The sequence below is a fragment of the Pseudophryne corroboree genome, chromosome 4 (assembly GCF_028390025.1).
Source record: "Pseudophryne corroboree isolate aPseCor3 chromosome 4, aPseCor3.hap2, whole genome shotgun sequence".
In the NCBI taxonomy this organism is placed as follows: Eukaryota; Metazoa; Chordata; class Amphibia; order Anura; family Myobatrachidae; genus Pseudophryne; species Pseudophryne corroboree.
This window is the reverse complement of record NC_086447.1, coordinates 241608789-241635356: the sequence shown is the minus strand read 5'-3', so window position 1 is coordinate 241635356 and position 26568 is coordinate 241608789. Positions and strand designations below refer to the sequence as shown.

Sequence of the window (26568 nt, the reverse complement as noted above, 5' to 3'; positions counted from 1 at the left end):
GCCAAAAAAATTCACAGATTTTTAAATAGCTTTTTTCCTGTGTGTTTTACGGGTTCTACCAGCACCTCTGCAGACTAGACAGAGCAGACGCCATCTAATCAGCACACAAGTAGGGTTTTCAGCGTATCCATCGACCAAGAAAAGGTTACGTAGGATAACTTGTCTGCCCTTTGCTGATAGATTAAGTCTGCTATGACCTGTTAGGCTGTGAGTATGTGGAAACCGGACGATGCTCCCAATTGTAAACGCTGGTTTACTTACAGGACTAAAAAGCATATACCTTAAACACACTTGATACACTTTAATATTGAGCTGCTGCGGCCGCAGTAATTAACCTTTCACCTTTATATTATTTACAAACCTTAAGTGCACAAGGTCGCACAGTGTACGCACTCTGCGTACGTACGCCGAAAGGGCGTAGGGACTACACAGTTTGCATACACAGGCCTATACGCTGTTAGCACAATGCAGCAGCCCGAGTGGCTGTAAATACACTTTAAACCTTAGCAAGGAAATGGAACACGACACCAATTGTAATTCAAAACTAGGTTGGGGTCTAACCCACCAACGTTTCTTTAATTGCAGGGGGTAACCATATAAACAATACAATACAATAGAATAATGGCTACAGTCAATGGTACATACTTGTTTGGTTTTCGCCGCGCTTCCCAGTCTGGTCCTCAGTCATCTGGGTAGATGACCTTTAGAGTCTGTGTGTGACCAGGCATGCAGCTGGTTCATTTATACAATCTTCCAAAACTTAACACAATGGATACTGTAATCTCTTTGTCCATTGGACACAGGGATGGTCATTTACAGTACAGGAGAGGTCATAGGTTGCTTTGAATAGGTGGGCGATGTCTGTTCCAGATGCACTTGTGGGTGGTCTCCTCTGGGTTCCCGTCGCATACTAAATGTACAGTAAATACAGTTTATATTTATATTCTGCTCCTGTGCATAACTATTCACAGGAACGTGCGATCATCTGCAAACCAATACCGGAATATTGCCCTTAAAATACCCTACAGCTGGATACCAAACACCACCTTATAACCTTGTTCTGTGCCCTCCTATCCTGTGAAGGTGAATCCCTTTGTTCTGATACCATTTAAACTGTTGTAACTTGCTGGTGCGGTGCAGGGAGACTATGTGTACATTGTGCACTATTTGGATTAAATATGTAATGTGTTTTGATGGCTTTTCCATGTGTTCACAAACTCTACCATAAATACCCATACCACGCGCTAATGCGCAGGACCGTGGGAGCGACCATGCGCAAATTGCGAATATGCGCACGCACGGCAGAACAAGTACACACACTGAGGCCATCTGTGTGTAGTTTGTACGTGATGTGTGTACTGAGATATTTTTCGACTTCGACAGTCCTTTGGTCACTTGTTATGGTCCAAAAGTCCACAGAATGATATGCAGAAGAAAAAAATAATATACAATGTGTAGTAATGTTTAAAATGGATGAAATAGACAATTCTTCATAGAGTGTCCGGAAAGAGAACCCTGACTTGCTGCTGGCATTGATAGAAGAAAGGATAGGGTCTCACCACCACTCCAAATATACTGTATATTCAAGCGTACCGAGAACTCACATAACAAGGGTTTAGAAAATGCACATAAAGGTATCTTTTGCAGGAGTCAGGCACAAATCACAACTGTAATATGAACACTTTTAAAGCGTACCCCACTCGCGTGTTCACATAATTCTTTCCACATATATAGGTATCTTTAAATGAAATTCTGATGTTGCTGACTGATCAAGGGGTTCTTTATTTCTTCAAGGTATAAAAAAGTGGAATATCAATAACAATAAAAATAAACAGTCTACTGGATGACAGTAATTGAATCCACAAAATGCACTGAAGTCCTTTAAGTCAGATGTATAAGACTATAACACAGGTGAGAGTCCGGACTACCCCCCATGTCAGACCTCCAGTATACCTTCCAGACAACCAAATGACAATCCTTACAGTTAGATTAAAAAAGTCCACTCTCTGCATGCACCAATGCCGTTTCAACCTATCATGGTCTTTTTCAAAGTGTGGATGCAAAGTATGGCCTGGGGGGAATTTATACATATGTCACAGGAAGTATATCATTACAATGCATGATAGGAAAGTTAGATTAAACATATTATTTTAGGACACAAAAACAATTCTAAAAATTATTTGTACACAACTGGAACTGTACTTGTAAATACTAACCACATACGACCATTTAAAAAAAAACGAGGTTCACAAAACATAAAATTGCACATTTCCACTGGAGCGGAAGTATCCGCGGTTCACAGTGCGTTCCACCATACTGGAAGTCTGCACTGTGCACATACGGTCTGAATCAGCGGTGAGAATGAGGAAGTGGAAACAGCAGCGTTCCACGCTGTGTTCCACTTACACAGCCAGGCGTATTGCGCATGCGTAAAGGCGCTAATCGGCTGTAAAAGGATTTAACACTGTTAGAGAACACCCAGAAAATCGGAGACCGCTACGATCTCCGTTGCATTCAACACTATGTTACAATGGACCCAGACAGGACTTGTTATAAAGATTAAGACAGTCATAAGTATACCTAAACATGATAAAATAATAATCACTTTACCAAAACTACTGATAGTGTGTCGATAGCAGTGTAACTAACAGTCTCAATATTATGAAATATTGGAGATTTCAAAATACATAATTCATGCTCTACCCTGTAACCAGAAAGGACAAAACTCAATTGGAAAATTAATTATTCTTAGTATATGTAACAACTTGAGAATAAAAGCATAATTTTTACATAAACTATTTTAGATCAAATTCAGAATTTAAATCATTCGGAATCAGGGTATTTAATTTAAATATCCACTGCATCTTTGCTTTAACAAGATTTCATTCTATATCACGATCTCTCCAAGAAGCTCTAATTTGTTCTATAACCGTGAATGAATCTATTTGCGAAGGTGAACACCTATGTCCATTCAAAAAATGTTCAGATATGGTGTGAGGTGTCACACCCTTTTTATTATTACGTATATGTTCTGATATACAGGTTTTAAGAGCTCTACCTGTTCTTCCTACAGTATATATACGAGACCACAATTGCATTTAATTAAATATACTATATTTGTGGTATGGCAAGTGATAAAATCCTTGATCTCATATTTGATATTGTTTAGGGTGAACTCTGTAATCTTAGAAGTGGTGGAAGACACAGTTAAGCAAGCTATGCATGTTCCACATCTGTGGAATCCTTTAGTACGAACTGGATTGTTGGATTCAAAATGTAATGCACTCTTTACGAGGGAAATTTTTAAGTTTTTGCTTCTTCTATAGATGAATCTCGGTTTGTCCGGTATTATATCTTTTAATATTGGATCCCTCAGCAAGAGATGCCAATGATGTTTTATTATCCGTTCTTGTTCTTTGTAATCTGATCCAAATCCAGGTATAAACGCCCATTCGCATGAACTGTTTGAAACTTTCTTATTACTCTTTTCCAGAATGTCTCTTCTTTCGATGTTATCTACTTCGTCTTTAGCTTTTTCAATAATTTCCATTTTGTACCCTTTTTCTAAAAACTTACTTTTCATGATATTTTTCTGCTCTTGATAGCCCTGCTCCTCAGTAAAATTTCTCTTTAATCTAAAACATTGCCCCTTTGGAATATCCTTAATCCAATTGGGGTGATGCTGGCTGTTGTAAGGTATGAAACTGTCGCAATTAGTAGGTTTTTTTATATCCCTTCATATGTAATTTCTTCTCCTTGATAAAAATAGTGGGATCTAGGAAATTTCCATTTTCCTGACTTATTGAAAAAGTGAGTTTGATAGTAAGTTTGTTCGAATTCAAAAAAGAGCAAAAATCATCAAATTTCTGTCGTTTTCCCAGCCAGATAAAAGTTATATCATCGATATATCGGTACCATGACACCAGGTTCACACCAGCCAGCGAGTTCTTCCATATGGCATCTTCTTCCCACCTATTTGCATAGCTTGATGCGAACTTGGTGCCATGGCAATCCCAATTTTCTGAATGACATAGTCTCCCTCAAAGAAAAAATAGTTGTTCTCTAATATAAATTGAATACTTTCAATAATAAAATTTACTCTTTCTTGAGAACATGCATAGCTTGCAGAACTGTGTCTTCCACCACTTCTAAAATTACAGAGTTTACCCTAAACAATATCAAATATGAGATCAAGGATTTTATCACTTGCCATACCACAAATATAGTATATTTAATTAAATGCAATTGTGGTCTCGTATATATAGGAAGAACAGGTAGCGCTCTTAAGACCTGTATATCAGAACATATACATAATATTAAAAAGGGTGTGACACCTCACACTATATCTGAACATTTTTTGAATGAACATACTGTAGGTGTTCACCTTCGCAAATAGATTCATTCATGGGCATACAACAAATTAGAACTTCTTGGAGAGATCGTGATATAGAATGAAATCTTGCTAAAGTGGAGATGCAGTTGATATTTAAATTAAATACCCTGATTCCGAATGGTTTACATTCTGAATTTGATCTAAAATAGTTTATGTAAAAGTAATGCTTTTATTCTCAAGTTGTTACATATACTAAGAATAATTAATTTTCCACTTGAGTTTTGTCCTTTCTGTTTATAGGGTAGAGCATGAATTATGTATGTTGAAATCTCCAATATTTCATAATATTGAGACTGTTGGTTACACTGCTATCGACACACCATCAGTAGTTTTGGTAAAGTGATAATTACTTGATCATGTTTAGGTATATTTATGACTGTCTTAATCTTTATAACAATTCCTGTCTGGGTCCATTGAAACATAGTGTTGAACGTAGCAGAGATCGTAGCGGTCTCTGATTTTCTGGTTGGAACGCTGCTGTTTCCACTTCCTCATTCTCACCGCTGATTCGAACCGCACGTGCGCAGTGCAGACTTCCGGAATGGTGGAACGCACTGTGAACCGCGGATACTTCCGGTCCAGCGGAAATGTGCAATTTTATGTTTTGTGAACCTCATTTTCTTTTTATAAAAATGGTCGTATATGGTCAGTATTTACAAGTACAGTTCCAGTTGTGTACAAATAATTTTTAGAATTGTCTTTGTGTCCTAAAATAATGTTTAATCTAACTTTCCCATCATGCATTGTAATTATATACTTCCTGTGACATATGTATAAATTCCCCCCAGTCCATACTCTGCATCCACACCATGATAGGTCGAAATGGTATTGGTGCATGCAGAGAGTGGACTTTTTTAATCCAACAGTAAGGATTGTCATTTGGTTGTCTGCAAGGTGTACTGGAGGTCTGACACGGGGGATATTCTGAACTCTCACCTGTGTCATAGTCTTATACATCTGAATTAAAAGACTCCAGTGGCTTTTGTGGATTCAATCACTGTCATCCAGTTTACTGTTTACTGACTGTTTATTTTTATTTATTTTTATTGTTATCGGTATTCCACTTTTTTATACCTTGAAGAAATAAAGATCCCCCTGATCAGTCAGAAACGTCAGCATTTCATTTAAAGATACCTATATATGTGGAAAGAATTACGTGAACACGTGAGTGGGGTACGCTTTAAAAAGCATTCATATTACAGTTGTGATTTGTGCCTGACTCCTGCAAAAGATACCTTTATGTGCATTTCCTAAACCCTTGTTATGTGAGTTCTCGGTACACTTGAATATATATTTGGAGTGGTGGTGAGACCGTACCCTTTCTTCTATCAATGCCAGTAGCAAGTCAGGGCTCTCTTTACAGACACTCTATGAAGAATTGTCTATTTCATCCATTTTAAATATTACTACACATTGTATATTATTTTTTTCTTTGGCATATCATTCTGTGGACTTTTGGATCATAACGAGTGACCCAAGGACATTTTGGAAACAAGATCAATCAGTAACTTTTATGTCTTTTTCATCTTGAGTTAATTGTATTGTATTATATGGTTTCTTTGGTGGCGCCTTTGATCATTCCCTTACATTTCTATGTGACTGGCAATAGTGCCTACACTCTAAAGGCCCCCATCCACTAATCCAATTTGGGCACTTTTCTTCAGATTTCAACGCATCTTACCTAAAAATCTAAAGAAAATTGTCACATCGGATAGATTTTCCGATCCGATGCGCAGTCCCGTGTCAGATATGTCTGAACTACAGATCTTTGCGGCTGTCCCAACTATGTATCTGAATCTGAAGAAATCTGGTACATCAGAGTGTTTTTTTTACTTCAGATGTATTTGATCAGATTCATCTGAAGCATCACTTGACTGGCATCTCCCTGGCCACTCCCACCCACCACAGGAAGCGGCGTCAACAGCAGCAGCAGCAGCATCAGATCAATCACATGTAGCATTTGTGCATCAGATATATCTGATGCTATCTGGCAGATAGCATCAGATATATCTGAAGTGAATTTAGTGAAAATTAAAGCCAGGGTCCGATCCGATTCCCGGGACACTCCCGAGAGAGTTCAAGAGAAATCTGATGCAATCTGCAATTCAGACAAGTCTGAGTAGTGGATGGTCACCTTTAGGACCTAATCTACATATATTATATTCCTCTTGAAACCATAAAGAATCTCCTCCTGAAGATTTTTCAGAGGTACCAGTATTGAGAATAAAAGGTTAGGACAAGTAATAAGATATTGAGATATAATAAAAATAATATAAATACAGACACATTAAATGGTACACAGCTGAGTTTTTTTTATTCACACTAGTTTCAGTCTTTTCACATACTCTGAGATTTTAACCAATATTTTGCTGGTAATTCTTTGCCTCGAGTTTCTGGAATAAATCCAGAATTTTTAATATGAAATAATAAAAGGTACATTTTAATAATTGTGTTTTTTGTGTGCACCATATTCAGACACTCTCCTCTTCTTTGTTGTTATTTTACAGCAATTTATGAAACAAATGTCTCTTTGGTAAACCGGCAACATTGGACGGCAGTGGTAAGTTTTAGCCCACTGCTTGTCAGGTTAGTTTACTGTAATGATCCAGCTTATCAGCTCCAGTTCCAGATTTCATTAGAATATTAAAAAGTAAAATAAAAAAACCTCTGCTTTGTTAAAAAAAAAAAAAGATGCTTTGCAAGCGTAAGCATCGCAGGAGTCCCCTGGTGATAGCCTTCATCAGCAGAGGTGCTTTAAAAAACAGGCAAAAGCCCTAAATCCTACACAAATGTCATGTTTTCACTGTATTGAGGGATTTATACCTATGATTGTCTCCCTATGACAAGTGGCTATTTTCAATACATAACAAGAGCAGGCTTGCTCAATAAATATGGATTTCTTTTCAACTTACCTGATAGCGCTGACATGCAGAAAAGTCCAAGAGCCTTTCAGCAGCCTCACCCTGACCTGACTACACCACTGATTAAACCTCCCACAAAAGAATTGTCTCAATCTATCTCACTATGCATTTACAGTATAAGAAAATCTACTAGATTCATGGTTATTATATCAGCTGTACATACCAGTGACTAGGTTTCTTTCTGCCCTCTAAAGCTGGGTACGCACGAGGTGATATTTTGAACGATTTGCCAGATTCCTATGGATCAGAATGATAAATTGATCAAAGTGTCAAATGTGCATGCACTATGCGCGCTCCTGCTGCGTCATTCCTCGCATCTTCATGTCGACCCAACATGCAGCGCAATCTGAGGATACTGTCAATGACAGCATACTCCTGGGTGTGGAGACTGACAATATATCTTTAGGTCTTTTGCAAGACTGCACAGTGTGTATGCACTATGGAGGTCATTCCGAGTTGATCGCTAGCTGAAAATGTTCGCTGCGCAGCGAAGATGCAAAAAAAATCACTTTTTGCACATGCGTATGTGGCGCAATATGCACGCGTGATGTACTTGCACAAAGGCCAATGTAGTTTCACACAAGGTCTAGCGAAGCTTTTCAGTCGCACTGCTGGCCGCAGAGTGATTGACAAGAAGGGGGCATTTCTGGGTGCCAACTGACCGTTTTCAGGGAATGTTCGAAAAAACGCAGGCATGCCAGGAAAAAAGCAGGTGTGGCTGGGTGAACGCAGGGCGTGTTTGTGACGTCAAATCCGGAACTGAATGGTCTGAAGTGATCGCAAGCGCTGAGTAGGTCTGGAGCTACTCTAAAACTGCACTATTTTTTTTGTAGCTGTTCTGCGATGGAAGCAATTGCACTATTGCAAAGCTAATATACACTCCCAGAGGGCGGCGGCTTTGCATTTGCACGGCAGCGAAAAACTGCTAGCGAGCGATCAAATTCGGAATGACCCCCTATATTGTTTGTCTGGGAGTTCAAGGCAAATTTGGGCAATCATTGCATCGTTTGCTGGCCGTCTAATGTGTACCCAGCTGTCTAATGTGTACCCAACTTTAGTGTAACACTAAATATTTTTAAGAATAGCTCATTTGCCACGTACGTCAGTTTATCCACAGCTTAGCCACTACTAAAAGGGAGAGAACTTGAACATACACACATAAGTATGTATTTTTCCATACTACTAAGCCTTGGAGAGTGATAAAGTGAACGGAGATAAAGTACCAACCAACCAGCTCTGAGCTATCATATTTCAAACATAGCCTGTAACATGGCAGTTAGGAGTTGATTGGCTGGTGCATTATCTCCGTCAACTTTATCCCTCTCCAAGGGGTCTATTCATCATCAATTAATTTATGAAAAAGCAGGTGTAAATTAACATTTTCACATACTTTTGCATAAATTAAGTGTCAGGGCCATTCATCAAGATACGAAAAAGCATTTTTTTCCAAACTTGGTGGTGTTACTATACGCCATCCTGATATGGCGTACAGTTCCTGATAATCTTCACAGGCTGCCGTTTGCAGCAGATGGATCTATTTCGATACCTCCCTGCTGTGTATGTATTTGAGAGCTCCAGATACCTCTTTCTACCCTGCAGGGCACTGCAGCCGTGTCCCCAGATTCCCCACCGCCTTCTATTCACCTGCTCATTGCAGTTCTTCCTCCCATCCAGACTCCATTCAGGGGGCTCTGCAACTGAGGGGAGGTGGGGGCACAAACACCGTTGACGGGGAAATCCATATGGACACGGCAAGTGCATCTTCTAAAAAGCTGACTCTGCAAAAGCAATAGCTTTTCAGAAGTGATACTTTAGGCAATGAGGCATGATGAATGCCTCTGAACGGTTTATTAAACTCACAGCGAGTTTAAAACATAATTATCACTAGCGACAATTATGTAATGATAAATGGGAACCCCAGGCTTAGTACATAGACCCCTATATCACTGGGATTTCATTGCACATCAGTTCTAGTTAAACTCTTTTAATGCCCTCACAGTTTGTGGTGGCATTGCTGCCATGGTCCAAAGACAAGTGACCGATGGCTTAGTTGACTTGTGTATGTTTAGGTTAGAGATGAGCGGGTTCGGTTCTCTGAGAACCGAACCCTACCAAACATCACGTCCCGAGCCAAACCAGAACGAGGCAAAACATCATCATCCCGCTGATGGATTCTCGCAGGTTTTGGATTCCATATAAGGAGCCGCACGTCGCCGCCATTTTCATTCCAGTCCCGGAGAGTGTAGTGAGAGGACGTGGCTCTCTCCTCAGTGTCTGTCTGTGCGGGAAAGTGGGGTGGCGACCTGCTCTGTCTTATGTGTGTCATTCCAGTGCTGTGTTGTGCTGCATCAGTCCAGTGGTGGTGTCTTGTGCTGCATCCGTCCAGTCACAGTGGTGGTGTCCTCTGTTGCCGTATATCCAGTGCTGCTGTATAAGTCAAGTCCAGTGGTGCTGTGTTGTACTGCATCAGTCCAGTGGTGGTGTCCCTGTGCTGCTGTATAAGTCCAGTGATACTGGCGTATATGTCCAGTGGTACTGCCGTATAAATCCAGTCCAGTGGTACTGCCGTATAAATCCAGTGATACTGCTGTATATGTCCAGCGGTACTGCTGTATAAGTCCAGTGATACTGCTGTATAAATCCAGTCCAGTGGTACTGCCGTATAAGTCCAGTGATACTGCTGTATATGTCCAGTGGTACTGCCGTATAAATCCAGTCCATTGGTTCTGCCATATAAGTCCAGTGATACTGCCATATAAGTCCAGTGATACTGCCGTATATGTCCAGTGGTACTGCCGTATATGTCCAGTGGTACTGCCGTATAAGTCCAGTGATACTGCCGTATATGTCAAGTGGTACTGCCGTATATATCCAGTCCAGTGGTACTGCCGCATAAGTCCAGTGAAACTGCCGTATATGTCCAATGGTACTGCCGTATAAGTCCAGTGATACTTCCGTATAAGTCCAGTGATACTGCCGTATATGTCCAGTGGTACTGCCGTCTAAATCCAGTCCAGTGGTACTGCTGCATAAGTCCAGTGATACTGCCATATAAATCCAGTCCAGTGATACTGTCCTATATGTACAGTGGTACTGCTGTATAAGTCTAGTGGTACTGACGTATAAATCCAGTCCAATGGCAGTGCCATATATGTCCAGTCCAGTGGTAATGCCATATATGTCCATTCCAGTGGTTTCTGTCATATAAGTTCAGTGGTGCTGTCCTGTGCTGTATATTATTTACTACAAATAAAGGGGTTATTAATATTTAATCCAAATAATTTTTACAGGGTTTGCCCTGTGTGTTGTAGAGGTACGCTCTCCTGTGCTGCATTTTGATATATAACTCCAGAAAAATAATGGAGAACAAAAATTTGGAGGATAAAATAGGGAAAGATCCTGAACCTCTTCTTCCTACTGCGGCTGCTGCAGCTGCTTTTGTTGCTGCTGGGAGTCGATCGTCATCCCAGAGGGGAAGTCGGAAGACCACTTGTACTACTTCAACTAAGAAAATGACTGTCCAACAGTCCTTTGTGAGGAAGATGAAATATGACAGCAGTCATCCTGTTGCAAAGCGGATAACTGAGGCCTTGACAGCTATGTTGGTGTTAGACATGCGTCCGGTATCTGCCATTAGTGCAGTGGGACTGAAGTGCCACTTCTATATCATCCAGACCCAAAACCCGAATGGGTGGTTGGCAAAACCTATCCAGATCCAAAACAAGAGCAGGGATCCAGATCCAAAACCAAAACACGAAAAGTGCCCGCCGCACATCTCTAGTTTAGGAGCTTGTTCTGCAAACTCCACAGACGCAGGGAGTGAGGTAATCTCACTGTACAGTGCTGCAGGAGTAAAGAACAATTAGAATAAATGTACATGTGCAGTTTTCCGCAGCATAACGATCGGGTCAGAACTGCGCATGCGCCGGTGCCGCAGTGCACCTGTGCATGGCCGCCCATCGCTGCGCTACGATTGCCTCTGCCTGATTGACAGGCAGAGGTGGTCGATGGGCGGGAGGGGGCGAAATGCGGCGTTTGGCCGCCATTTCGTGGGCGTGGTCCGGACAATGCAGGCGTGGCCGGACCGTGTGGGGAGTGGCCCGCAGCGGCTGCGTGCCGTCACACGCAGCGGCTGCAGGCCGGGGAGCGATGAGTAGCTCCCGGCCAGCACGCTAAAGCTGCGCTGGCCGAGAGCTACTCTTGAAGTGCAAAGACATCGCCACTGTGCGATGCCTTTGCACTTCTGCTGGGGGGGTCGGCCCTGACATGCGGGGCAGACTAGCCCTGTGCTGGGCGTCCCCCCGCATGTCTGAGTTCATGATCGTAGCTGTGCTAAATTTAGCACAGCTACGATCAACTCGGAATGACCCCCATATTCCAATACCTGTTGGTGATTATTTAGCATTTTGCATTGATAAACTAAATCCTGTAATATTTGGGTTTTAGAAGTTATAAGCAACAATTACTAACTTACAGTACATATAAATAGTTATATTAGTAGTTATATTCGTAAGCATCTAAAACAAGAGTAATAGTTCAGATTATTTTTAATTAAATTCTTTGAGGATACAAAATGTTATTTTCTAATATATCATATACTCTCAGTTCGTGAGCATTGGTGCTGAGATAATAGGGAGGGAACACACAAAGTCAAGAATACTGGCATATTTGTGGAAAGAGCAAGCTGGCACTAGCAGAGCTCCCCTCTAGGAAAAGCTATTCACAGTTGTTCTAAAAAAGATTTGGTTGCCATGGGTACTGATGTAACAGAGAAGTGAAAAGGAATAGAAAGCTTTTATAGCATGGATCACGTTTTTTCACAGCCACTTTTAGTTACCTAAATTAGCAATTAACCCTGCTGACTTTTTATCTCTCTCCTATTCATGCATGTAACTGCATATAGAACATACAATCCCAGTACATTTAAAGTCATACCACTAACAATCTGCATTATTATAAAATTGGAAGTCATGTATCTTGAAAGGTGTGTGTGTGTGTGTGTGTGTGTGTGTGTGTGTGTGTGTGTGTGTGTGTGTGTGTGTGTTTAGCATGCTGCTCACTTTAATTGCGGGATTAAGTAAAAGCAGCCATGATTTCAATGCACAGCTGCAATTAAAAGGTTAAGGATTCATGGATAGTTTCCAACAATTAAGTTAATATACTCTGGGCTTAATTTGTAGTTAGAGTCACTAAGGAAGATGGGAGTGAAACAAAAGAGAGCAAGTACTGTAACTGTGCACCACACTTACCGACTATGCAGGAGGGGGCAGCCAGGTTGGTACAGCAGGGGGCCTGGACCCAGTATCAGTGGGCACCAGGGGCATGGACACCCGATCGCGTCATCGTTGCCCCGCCCCCCACTTTTCAATGCCCATATTACTGGCATTGGAAAGTGAGGGGGCGGGACTACGATGATGCGACTCAGCGAGAATCCAGTCATTAGCCTTCCCAGACTACCTACTTTAAAGGACTGCTGTGGGAGGCTGAGGGGGGTGATGTCAGCTCCAGGAGACTTGCCTACCCATCCAGGAGGGGCGGGAATGCCATCTGATTTTTGGGAGCCTCCTGGCCGATCTGGGAGAGTAGGGTAGTATGCTATGCACCTTGGCAAAACCATGTTGCACAGCAGGTGGGGCAGAAGTAAAATGTGCAGATAGATTAACACAGGGCATACACTGGCATATAAATGTCATTTTATCAGACAGCCTCACACCCCTCAGTTATCATTGTTGAGATGTTGCAACAGACTGAGCCTTAATAATGTTAGAATGATTACACTGGAGGAACAACAGATGGCGCTGTTACAAAGTGATATTGGTGTGTTGTATAAATAAAATGTACTTTGGGGGTCATTCCGAGTTGTTCGCTCGGTATTTTTTTTCGCATCGCAGCGATTTTCCGCTTAGTGCGCATGCGCAATGTCCGCAGTGCGACTGCGCCAAGTAAATTTGCTATGCAGTTAGGAATTTTACTCACGGCTTTTTCATCGTTCTGGTGATCGTAGTGTGATTGACAGGAAGTGGGTGTTACTGGGCGGAAACTGGCCGTTTTATGGGTGTGTGCGGAAAAACGCTACCGTTTCTGGGAAAAACGCGGGAGTGGCTGGAGAAACGGAGGAGTGTCTGGGCGAACGCTGGGTGTGTTTGTGACGTCAAACCAGGAACGACAAGCACTGAACTGATCGCAGATGCCGAGTAAGTCTGGAGCTACTCAGAAACTGCTAAGAGAGGTGTAATCGCAATATTGCGAATACGTCGTTCGCAATTTTAAGAAGCTAAGATTCACTCCCAGTAGGCGGCGGCTTAGCGTGAGTAAATCTGCTAAAAGCAGCTTGCGAGCGAACAACTCGGAATGAGGGCCTTTGTTTTTACAGGATTCTTCCAGAAGAAGGTGCAAATGTAGTAATGTACTGTTGCTGTCCATGTAATATCTGTATGTTTATAACCAAAACAGTTTATTATAAGTATTTATACCACAAAGAGCTTCCTTGTCTGTGTCTCCTGACAGAGAATGTAAGAGAAGATTTGATCGGCTAAGAACACCTCTGCTAACATGTTATGGGCCCAGATTACAGTTCCTGAACACAAGCACAATGAACCCAGCCGCCAGGGACCCAGTTACAAGTACCCAGGCACAGAAAAACATCACTGAGAGGAAATTTGCACAACTGTGAGTAACCCAGTATTATACCTCGGAGGGAATAAAGACTAACGGAAGAGATCGCGAGCAGCATAGATCTTATACTAACAGTAACCAAGCTATCTAATGATCACTATCAACTGTGGAAATGCTGCTGTATAAAGATGATTTGTGGAAAGTATAATTACAGACAGACCAGAGATTAATAATCAAGAATGGGATAAGAAAATCAGATGGGTACGTGCAACCATAAGCTTATTAGGTGAAGATGATCACCTAACAATCATGGGTATCCACTGAGATATCTCACAGCCTATAACCATTACACGATATCTGGGTTCCTCCTCTGGGGAGGAGACATTTCCCCAATCCTCCACTGTGAAGGATCAGGGAAATGTCTGTCAGTTAACTGTGGCAGTGCATACACTGACAGATGCAGCCAACTTCGTATCAGAAGGACATGCTGGACAACCACGTATCTCCTACCGATTTAAAATCAGTCACTCAAATACACTGTACAATTATCCGATCGGCCAGATAATGGTATATATGGTGTATGCCCTTCGTTAGATGAGAGGGGTGTGGCCAAATTTATATCTAAAAAAAAGCATACTATATAATTAAAAACCTCACTCAGAGAAGGGTTCTTCTTCAATTTTATTATTCTGCAGGTTCTGGGACATATAGAAAAGTCTTCAAAATTATAAAAATAACACTACTAAGTGACTACTATGTAAAGTTTGAATTGAGGGTATTATTGTGTGGCCATGCCCCTTCCTTGTGATGCCACATACTTTTTTGCTCCACGCTAGAGGGCTAGACAAGAAGTGAAGGTTGACATGGAGAGAAGATGTGGGTATTAATAGGTGCTAGACTCAATAGCTGCAAGGCATCCATATTCTGTGGTTCTACAATGACCCCCACATCATTAACAATTCAAAAGCATGCTTGATGGTTGGTATGTTGTTCTTGTGGTGATGCATGGTTTCAAACATGGCATTAGATTATGCATCCTAACTGAAGAATAAAATCTTTCTGTGGAGAAGGATCTTCACTAGGTGTTAACATATTGGCCAGGATGTAAGGAAGTCCGAGTTCTCCGACCGTGCGGGATACCGGCCAAACTCAGACTTTTTTTAAAGGGACAATCATGTACAATGCAAAACAAGTCTGAGTTCAGCCGGCATCCGGCACGGCCGCCAAACTTGGACTTCATTACATCCCGCCCATTCTATTTATATGTCCACTTGTGTCTTGTCTATCCAGCAGACACAGATGTATTAACCTGAAGAAGGGATAAAAAAGTTATAAAGCAGTGATAAGCGCAAGATGATTACGCACCAGCCAATCATTACAGATTTGAAAAATGACAGTTAGGAGCTGACTGGCTGGTGCATTATCACCTTGCATTTATCACTGTTTATCACTTCGTTATCCCTTCTTCAGGCTTAATACATCTGCCCAGGGGCTTCTCTAGAGAGGAGGGGACCTGTGTGCAGACTCCGTGTGTGGGCCTCCTCCTCTTTCGTAGCCATCGCACCGCTGCTAGCGCCCTGAGCGCTGTAGACTCTGGCACAGTGCCAGAGTCTACAGCGCATGTGCAGGACTCCGAAAAATGGCCCCACCATTTTTCAGAGTCCTGGCATGCGCTGTAGACTCTGGCACTGTGCCAGAGTCTACAGCGCTCAGTGCGCTAGCAGTGGTGCGATGGCTACGGGAGAGGAGGGGGCCCACACACAGTCAGCAATGGACTCCGGAAAGGTAAGTATAGGAGAAATGGGTGCAGTGTATGCGGCATGGGCCCCCTGGACTCAGGGGCCCGTGTGCACCGCACACACTGCACCCATTATAGAAACGCCAATGCATCTGCCCCATTATCCATTCAGGAACATGGTCATGAACTTTAGCATTTAACATGTTCACAGTGTTAGAGAAGTAAGCTCTGCCTCTGTTTACCAATAGCTGTCGACCACTAATAGCTGTCGACCACTAGGATCTGGAACAGCTGCTGACCTCTGAAATACACTTTTGTGTGGCTACACCATGTTTTGTCTCCATCCACCAAGATACTGGATATGCCCGTGACTGTTCTGCAGTAACGGGAGCCCTAGTGAGCACCCATATTCCAATGTGCCACCACCATACATATATTTTAAGCAACCATCGCCGCCACTGTAGTGCAGTAAGCATTTGCAACCTGACACACCACAACGTCCAGCAACCCTACAAATGCTTGTGGCTACAACTGGGAATCCTGATATCATGTAGCTGCTAACAGCCCTGTGTTGACCTGTTCCTGTTTCTACCTGGTTAATAAACCTTCCCTGGTTAAGATGATCTGACATGTAGATTAGCCTCCATATGTACACTGCTACCACCTTTCACTGCAGTGTCTGCCAATACACAGATTATATTTTTTGGGATCTTTGTGTTTTCCCTGAAAATAATATGTTCTGATCTTTGGATGAGTTACTAGGATAACCCTCCTGGGATCACTGGCAACTCAACTGTGTTCCTTGTTTTCCACTTGTAAATAATCTCTCTCCTTGTAGAATTGTGGACTGTAAATTGTATGTATATGACCGGGTGTGGTATGTAGGGTCGACTACACTTAGGTCGACAGTGTCTAGGTCAACCACTATTGGTCAACAGTAACTAGGTCAACAGGGATTCTAGGTCGACATGTTCTAGGTCGACAGGTCAAAATGTCGACATGAGTGTTTAAAAAAAAACTGGTGTAATTTTCTCCGTACAGTGACCGAGAACTCCAATTAGTGCACCGTGTCTCCTCACCATGCTCCGGGCAAGATGCCTCGCTCCTCTACTGCTGCACTGGACACAGGTTACTATTCCCAATCGTAGTCCACGTGGATCATAAAGTATGAAAAAGTTAAAAAAAAAAGGAAAAAATTGCGAAAAACTCATGTTGATCTTTTGACCTGTCAACCTAGAACATGTCGACGTAGTGACCCCGTCAACCTAGAAACCCTGTCGACCAATAGTGGTCGACCAAGAGCATTGTCGACCTAAGTGTGGTTGTCCTAGATACCGGATACCGAATACACTTACTCAGATTTAGGAGCAGCAACTTTCTCTCTCTCATTCTTTCATTTTCCCAGATCATTTCAGATTCATTCTCTGCTTTGCATGGAGATAACACAAACAAAAATGCTTCAATCCAAACTGCCAGTGGTTTTGGTGTTATAAAGTGCTGGCACCTCTTTCTGTTGACCAAGTAATAAAATGCACTTGATTAGCAGCACCTGACTGTTTTATTGATTTGGAAGCCGTGTGGGTGTCCCTGCTTATTCACACATGGCTTCTTCTTCCCTTATTTCTTTGTTGAATGAAAAGCAAAAGTAAAATCTGTTAAGGATTATTTGTCACATGAGAATAGATTGATCATTTTTTAGGACCTACTGTAGATGGTTGTAAATTATGTCCTGATACACACATTTAAAAGAGAATATACTTTCTTTTCCACATGACTGTATGCGCATGCCTCCCAAAACCAAATGGCAATCGATGGACATTGCAGACATTGTTTTTAAGACATTTAAAAAATGGTTATTGGAATCAGGGAGTGAGTTTATGACTATAAATGTAAACATCGAAGTAAAATGGGAAGAGGTATTTGGGATCAAAACAGATGCAAGTGCTACAAAAGAGGAAGAGTTGGGATGTATATCTTTGTCCTACAACTTTTTTGTGTCGGACAAGGTGCCTGATTTAGAGACAGTTGTTACTACAGCCCCGGTTGCAGCTGCTCTCTTAATAGCGGTTGCATACAGTAAATATGCTAATCTCAGTTTTCCCTTTGTGTTACACCATGCGATGTTGTATACAAGGAGCACCAAAGCAGCCACTTTTAGGCTGGATGGAGACTTTAAACACTCCAACACCAACGCAACATCAGAAACACCATTAACATTTGCAGAAACCTTGTGACTACTCTAGCTACTCCTCTCAAATGTAACTAAATATGACCTCTGAAGCAGTGGATTTGTGCTTGGGAAAGCAGCAGCGTTCCCAGACATGCCCATGACACACCTATAACACGCCCATGAAACAGACCCTTTTTGCATTCACTTTAGGTCACCTCCTAGTTCCACTCTGAAATGCCCAGGGATTGCAAACCCCCTCTCAAGTGTTAGTGATGCCATGGGAGAGGCCTGTGCGCAACTAAACTGTGTGCACCCCTACCGTCAGCCTCTACTATAATCCGGCCCTGCTGAAGGGACTACTGTATTTATTCACATTTTAAAATTCTTGAACCATAGTACTGCCATTTTTATTAAGAGACTTACCACTATAGTTATTAAATCTACCCTGCTACGACAGACCTAGCAAAAAATACCTGTTCTGATAAATAGTTAAAGGGCCCTGCAATTGGCACATGTGAAAGATGTCCACAAATGTGTGCATGTGCCGACTAATATTGCAGCAAAGTACATATGTAGTGTGTCAAATGACAATGTTAAAAACACTTCAAATAATTTATAACAGCACAAAAAATGTTGCCATTATTTGACAATTAGAAATAATATATTACATAAAATTCAATACAGGATTATTATAATATATATCATCAATGCTTAATAGTTCTATGCAGAGTTACATAGAAAATGACCCGTTAAATGGCGCGCGGCGCAGAATTTCATCAGAGTACAAGAAGGTGCAGAGATATCGGATCAGGGGAGGAGCCGAGTGATCGCTCTATCCTGGCAGAAAGCAGGAACACTCTTCACCGCTTTTCTCTGAAGAAGGGTCATGTAAGTAGGGGTGGTCTTCAGTATGCCGTCTGTCGGGATCCCGGCGCACAGTATACCGGCGCCGGGATCCCGACTGCCGGCATACCGACACTTATTCTCCCTCGTGGGGGTCCATGACCCCCCTGGAGGGAGAATAAAATAGCGTGGCACGCATAGCGCGCCACCATGCCTGCAGCGTGGCGCGCCACCGTGCCCGCAGCGTGGCGAGCGCAGCAAGCCCGCATGGGGCTCATTTGCGCTCGCCACACTGTCGGTATGCCGGCGGTCGGGCTCCTGGCGCCGGTATGCTGGTCACCGGGAGCCCGACCGCCGGCATACCATACTACACCCGTAAGTAGACATAAAGCTATCCTCGAATGGTGTTATGTTTTTTTTTTAAAGTTATGGATGAGACACTAAAATGCCAAGAAAAGCGAAACAGCGGAGAAATCAGTGTTAAATATTAGTGGATTTTTCTTTGAGTGAAAATGAAAAAACAAAACACACAACGAAGAGGTGGAGCATCCAGCCGCATTACTGGTGTCTAAAGTTCTGCTTCATAAATAAAACAAAAGATGGGGAAAATATTGAAGGAAAGTCAATTGTTTCTCCCTGAGCCGCCAATAGATGGCACCCAGTGTATCAATTCAATTGTTACTCCATTTGGGCACGCTGAGCCAAGGGGAGACACATTTCAGATTGCAGCCCCCCGTGCTGGTGAGCTGAAATGTGCAAAAAGTGACCAGTTTGGGCGCCCAAGCATCACTTTTCACAATCATGCTCATTAGTTTAGTCGGATTTAGCTGCTTTACCTGACACTAATGGGCGCGAGCAGTGTGATAAACAGCATCAATAGAATATCGCCCTGCGATCTCCCGTCACTTTAGATGGGAGATCGGGTGGCGATATCAATTGAAGTCCCCTCATTCACAGTCGCATGACCAAAAGACTGCAGGGGGAGTCGGCCAGCACATATAAACATACATGTCAAGTTGTATGTAACAGATGTGCTGGCTTCCTCCCCAGTGATCAGCAGCAGCACGCACAGGACACAATGCTTAGCTTATCTATCTTCAATAAACTTGCCGCCAGACTCATGTGAAACAAGCCAATGGGAGTCTAGGGGCGGGCTTATTGAAGATAGGCTGAGCACTATGTGCCTGTGTCCCGTGCATGCTGCATCGGCTGCTGATCCCCGGGGAAGAAGCCAGCACATATGTCACATACAACTTAACACGTATGTTAATATGTGCTGGCCAGCTCCCTCCTGCAGTCCACTGGTCCATGTAAAGCTTCAGCATCCACAGCCGCATTGTGTGCCTGAAAATAGATGCTGATCTGTGTCCTTACTAAGAGCTGACCACATCTGTGCATCTGCATCTCCCCTATACATCCACTTGTGAGAGCAGTTGTCATCAGTATAAGCATGCATTTTCATCAGCCATATACTTTAAATATATTGGGGCATATTTACCATATTTTGGATACCCGCAAAAATGAGTTATCCCTAGAATTTAAAAAGAGGCTATCTGCTGTGCTACACACAGCAAACTTTTCCAGGAAAGGGACCTGTGGGGGGGGGGGCTTCTGAACTAGAAAAGATCACTCTCCACTCATTTCATAGTGACTTGCTGCATATGCAGTTGAAGGGGTCTTCGAATGGGTTTTCTGAGCTTGCTGTCCAAGCTCAGAAAACCCCTTCGAAGACCCCTTCAACTTAAGAGTCTGGAATGTGTCTGATAACAGATCAAAGTGTGTACAATGATCTACAGCTATGCTGCTGTGTCTTAAATGAGGAAAGAAAGGAAAGCAGAAGTTGGTTTTAAGAAAATGCACAAATTATAATAAAATTTTTAAGGAGGGGTATTTATCAAAGCTTGGAGTGAGGTAAAATTGTAAGAGATAAAGTACCAACCAATATGCTACTGTCATTTTTCAAACACAGCTTGTAAAATGTAAGGAAGAAGCTGATTGCCAGGTACTTTATCTCTCACAATTTCATCTCTCTCTAAACTTTAATAAAAACCCGCTCAAGGTTCTATTTATTATCATTTGCAGCCTTCACCTGAAAAATAAATATTCCTTATCGCCACAATTAGCTTCAATACGAAATCTTTATTCTCCCAGATGTACCATTGTCAAGTCACTGGGACGTTAGCACATATGCAAGCTGAAACCACTGTGGGGCGCACCACCTTCTATTTCGTCTCTGGGTGCCTGGCATGAACTTAGGGTTGGCTTAGGTATTGGTGAGCCACAGAGTATTACAGACACACTGGTCTTTAGCAGGAACTGGAAAAAAAAGTGTTAGAACCTTTGGTGCGGGAAACCTTTATTTTTTTTATTGGCTTACAGCCCGAGCCAATGAATGGCATCTACAGATGGAGCCTCCGTTATCTTGGCTGGCTGAGGCATTAGTCGCGATCGAGCATACGCAGTGTGCCTGGGCGCAAGGAGGCTTGCATAGTCGTAGGGAGGCGCACAGAGCATTTGGCGTTACCTTTAAGTGTAATACCTGTGATCATCCACCAGATGTCGCTTTTTAAAATCACCATTGCGCATGCATGTGGTCTCCATTAAAATACAATACCGAACTACAGCGTAAGAACTACTTTACTGCTGCGTCTCATTATGCTACAATATGCTACAGTATGTCATACAGTATAGTACAGTGTACAGACGCAAATACAGTAGTACAGTATATACAGACGCAAACGAACATGATAAAGCCACAGTACAGTCCATTGACGTTAGGAATATGTGAGCGTCCAAGTCCCGCAGACAAATCAACAAATAAAACCAGTAGTGTATACATACGCAAATGAACGTGTTACAGGTACAGTGTGTTCTGTTGATGTTAGGGATATGTTAGCATCCAAATCTCGTAGCCATTATGGCATTATCAAAACCAATGGGCTTATGCATCTGTCATGCGGCGACGTGTCTGAGTGGTGAAGTGTGCCGTTTCCCATGCTTAGAATCCCGGGTTCAATTCCCAAAGTGCGAAAGCATGTTAATTTTTTCCTGACACTTTATTAATTTTATATTTTTGTATCTATTGTACTATACCTTCACATTCAATAGAAGTGTGTACACAAGTTTTACAGAAAGCAAGGCAAAGATGCAGGAGCGTATCTAAAATACACATCGGCTACGAAGATAAGGTTCTATGCACCGTACGGTACACATACAATTCTGTAGCAGGCCAGACTCTATTGAAATGGCTACCACCCGTGACCCCTTGCCTCGTGGAAGCCCTCAGCTATGGAGCCAGCGACTGCATGGGTTTTGCAAGTTACAGGGCAATGCTGAAGGAGCGTCACAATACCCTAGCTAAAATACACAGGGTTGATAGGGATAGGCGAGCTCTATGCAATTAAGATACACCGGACTCGATCGCATAGCAAGTTGACAAAATGGTTGCCGCCCGTGACCCCTTGCCCCGTGAAAGCCCTCATACATGGAGAGAGCGATGGCATAGGTTTTGCAGGCTACAGGGCAATGCTGAAGGAGCGTCTGAATCTCCTAGCTAAAATACACTGGGGTGATAAGGATAAGCAAGCAAGCTCTATGCACATTATGATACACCAGACTCGAACGCATAGCAAGTTGACATAATGGCTGCCACCCGTGATCCCTTGCCCCGTGGAAGCTATAAGCTATGGAGCCAGCGTTTTGCAAGTTACAGGGCAATGCTGAAGGAGCGTCTCAATATCCTAGCTACAATACACAGGGGCAATGAGGTCCCGTTGAATGTATTCTATGATTTTGTAAGTCTGTTTTTGCATCTTGAACTATCAGTATCAGAGAGTTTGGGAAAGAATTATAGATGGAAAGGGATGAAGGCAAAATACCATGAATAAAAAAAATGTAATAGAGGGAAAGTAATGATGCATAACTGTAAACTGGCACCGTACTGATCAGATTACATCAGTAAGCAATCGGTTAGAGACACTTACAGATATCCCAGTGCGGTAAGATAAAATCCTTGCAGGCACTAATATCAAAGGATGATGGAACTCAGAGATTTTGAGCCGTGTGTGTTGATGAAACATTCACAAATAGGAAACATTATGTATAAATGTTTGTGCATAACACTATTAACTCAACATGTGTTTATTATTTGCTGGACATTTAATAGTCAGAACAGAACAGATGCTTTTATGATAACCCAGACAGACATACATGTAAGTAATTCATTCAAGACTGAGGATCATTATAAATAACTTTGGGCCTAATTCAGATCTGATCACTGCTGTGTGTTTTCGCACAGCGGGTGATCAGATCCGAACTGTGCATGCACCGCAATGTTCCGGCGTGTCACACAACAACAACAACAGGCATCGGCGCCTAGTGACGGGATGGTGCAAAAAATCAGAACGAACGGGTGTTCACAAGGTGATTGACAGGAAGAGGCCATCTGTGGGTGGCAACTGACCGTTTTCCGGGAGTGTCCGGAAAAACACAGACAGTATCAGGCGTTTTCAGGGAGGGTGTCTGACATCAGCTCCGGCCCCGATCAGCAGGAATCAATCGCACAGGAAGAGTAAGTTCTGGGCTGTGCAGAAACTGCACAAAAATATGTTTGTGGAGCTCTGCTACACATGCGATCGCACACTTGCACAGCGATTTAACCATCCCCCTGTAGGCGGCAACTATCTGATCGCAGGGCAGCAAAAACCGCAGCCCAACTATCAGATCTGAATTAGGCCCTTTGTGTTTTGCATTGCACACTTTTGGCTTGTTCTCTAATAAACCTGTCAGTTTTCATAATGATTATTTTACAAATTAGTACTTTTATAAATCTGTCAGACTTAAAATCTAATAACTTTGACAGAAGTAAAGAAGTGTCTACTTCAATGAATCTGTTCCAGATTTACTTTACTGTCCAGATTCCCTAGTGAACTTTTTATACTTGTTTTAAATTAGTACGGAGTTATCTCTACTAACTACTGTATAAAACCTTGTTTTTAATGGGCCTATTTATCATTAAATATTTGTACAATATTACTTGAAAACAGACGTTTTCAGTGGCACCCTCAAATATTAAGGATCACCCGGATGTACTATGGACGGATCGCAGCAGATATCTCTGATATCTGTAGAGATCCCTCTATTGTCGTTGTCAAATGAAGCCCCTATAGGCTGCAATGGGGGCTGTCATGCTGCCAAATTTACCAGGCTCAGGAATTTGAGGGGCGTCACAAGCCAGGTGTTAGGGTTGTGGACCGCACATGGGTGTGACCCTCGGAAGGGGTGATACCAAAGTGCCGGCTCTTCTGCAGTGACAGGAGTCGGGTGCTGCAGTGTGATATACTCCTGCAGCACTCGGCACGGCACTCAGCCCAGTCTCTGGGGGCAGCCAGCATCTTTGAGGATGCTGGACATGCCAACGGAGTGAAAAATGGAAACCCCTGCAAGGTCACGCCCCCTTTTGTTAGCCCATGCACCCTTTTTGGGCGGCACTGGGGGGAGGGGGGGGGGGGGGGGGGTTGGGGAGTGCATAGTGCAAACCGGGTGTCATCACTCCTGGTGATGCCTCTGCATAGTGTGATACTTCTGTCGAGAGCATATCCACATTCAAAGAATTAAACACATTGCTTAGCCAATCTGTATCACTACATTCCTGCATGTGTTTTATTATTGCATTGCCACTATACTTCTTGCTATTGTCAATTGCATTTAATTGTTCACCATTTTTGAATTGTTGAATTGGCTTTTGATGTTGCTATTATATTGTATAAACTCAGAAATAATCCAGCACTTAATAATATTATTATTATTATTATTATTATTATTATTATTATTATTATTATTATGTTCTATTGCACTTCCTCAGACATAATGTACGTTATTACACACAAACTTTCACAATGGGGGACAAAGTTGGGGGTTACAAAACAGACACTGCGCTCAAGAATGAATCTAAGCAGACATAGATAAATAACAATCATGAAACACCTCGGCAGTCCGACTCCAGACCAGTATATTGAGGTTATTTGCTGATGTTCAGAAGAGAGTTTAAAACTGAAATGGAATAAACCCTGTACATTTAAATGAATAACAATGTTTCATATAGAATAAAAGATTAATATCTCCCATCAGGACCCAGGAAGAAACACAGGCACACCCATGTGTCTAAATTAGCAGAGCAACGCAAAAATAAGATCGTGGCACCCTCCTGATTGGCTGTGTGCTCCTGTAGTGTCTATCAGGCGGCACACGGCAGTGTTACAATGTAGCGCCTATGCGCTCCATTGTAACCAATGGTGGGAACTTTGTGGTCAGCGGTGATGTTACTTTCGGTCAACCGCTGACCACAAAGTTCCCACCATTGGTTACAATGAGGCGCATAGGCGCTACATTGTATCACTGCCGTGTGCTGCCTGACAGACACTACAGGAGCACACAGCCAATCAGGAGGGTGCCACGACGTGGCGCTCCCTGATTGGCTTAAGGAACCCTCTTAGACAGAAGTCAGGGGGGGTTCCTGGCAGTCGGGGAAAGGGGTCCCATGTGAAAACATGGGGCCCCTTTCAGTGCGTGGTCGGGTGTCTGTTTTTTTATTTTGCAAAGTACGTGGATTACAAATAGAACAGAAGAGGACCGATCTACACTGGATTATGTGAGTATAATTTTTCCTACAGGTACCCCATGGATTATACATGGAGAAGAGGACCGACCCTCGTGTGAACATAGGTAAGTATGTATGTTTGGTGGTGTGGATGTATGTAATAAACTTTTACTTTCAAGGTGTGTGTCTCCTGTTTTTATTGGGGTATTTTTTAGTAGTAGTACTACAGGTACCAGCGGGCCCGGTTTTCCTCCGCATGCTGGTACTTGTGGTTCTCCAAGTACCAGCTTGCGGGGGAGGCTTGCTGGGACTTGTAATACTGCTACTAAAAACAATATTCACATTTTGACAAAAAGGCTATCAGCCCCCCATCCGCCGCCCTTGGATGGGGGGACAGCCTCGGGCTTCACCCCTGGCCCTTGGGTGGCTGGAGGGGGGGACCCCTTGATTTAAGGGGTTCCCACTCTTCCAGGGTACCCCGGCCAGGGGTGACTAGTTGGGTATGTAATGCCAGGGCCGCAGGGACCAATATAAAAGTGTCCCCCGGCTGTGGCATTATGTATCTGGCTAGTGGAGCCCGGTGCTGCTTTCAGAAATACGGGGGACCCCTACGCTTTTTGTCCCCCGTATTTTTGGAACCAGGACCAGGCGCAGAGCCCAGTGCTGGTTGATTAAATATGGGGGAACCCCTGTCACTTTTTTCCCCATATTTTTTCAACCAGGACCGGCTCAATGAGCCTGAGGCTGGTTTTGCTTAGGAGGGGGGACCCTACGCATTTTTTTTCTAAAAATGGAACACTTTCCCACCCCTTCCCACTGATAAACATGCACGGATCTCATGGATCCGTGCATGCCTATCAGAACACGGTAAAAAAAAGCAGGTCTGTTTTATTTTAGCACTTTTTTACGATTTGTATTTTTTCACGGCAGTGTTTGGCTATTGCCGGCAGTGTTTGTGAATTACACTTTTTAGTAAATGACCGAGTTCTACCAAATTTCAGGCGTATTTGACCGATGGTGTATTCATTCGTAATTTTTTTCTTTGAGTTCCAAAAAAATACGAATGCCCTCATGACTGCCGTGATTTGAGTTTAGTAAATTCCCGAGATGACACTTTGAAGAAAAAACACCATCTCGGTCAAAATCGGGACCTTAGTAAATATACCCCAGGGTCTCTAATTTTTTTAGTCTAGATTCTAAAATCAACTAATTGGTTGCTATAGGTAACAAAAACTTTTAGCACATATACACATGCATCATTTTCCTAAGTGTACTCAGTATTGGAATATG

General features: G+C 42.7%; 1 protein-coding gene across 1 annotated transcript in view; it reads right to left on the bottom strand.

Moving 5' to 3' along the window:
• The window catches only part of SLC9A9 (solute carrier family 9 member A9), a 1718538-nt gene that overhangs the window by 399324 nt on the left and 1292646 nt on the right, over positions 1-26568 (bottom strand).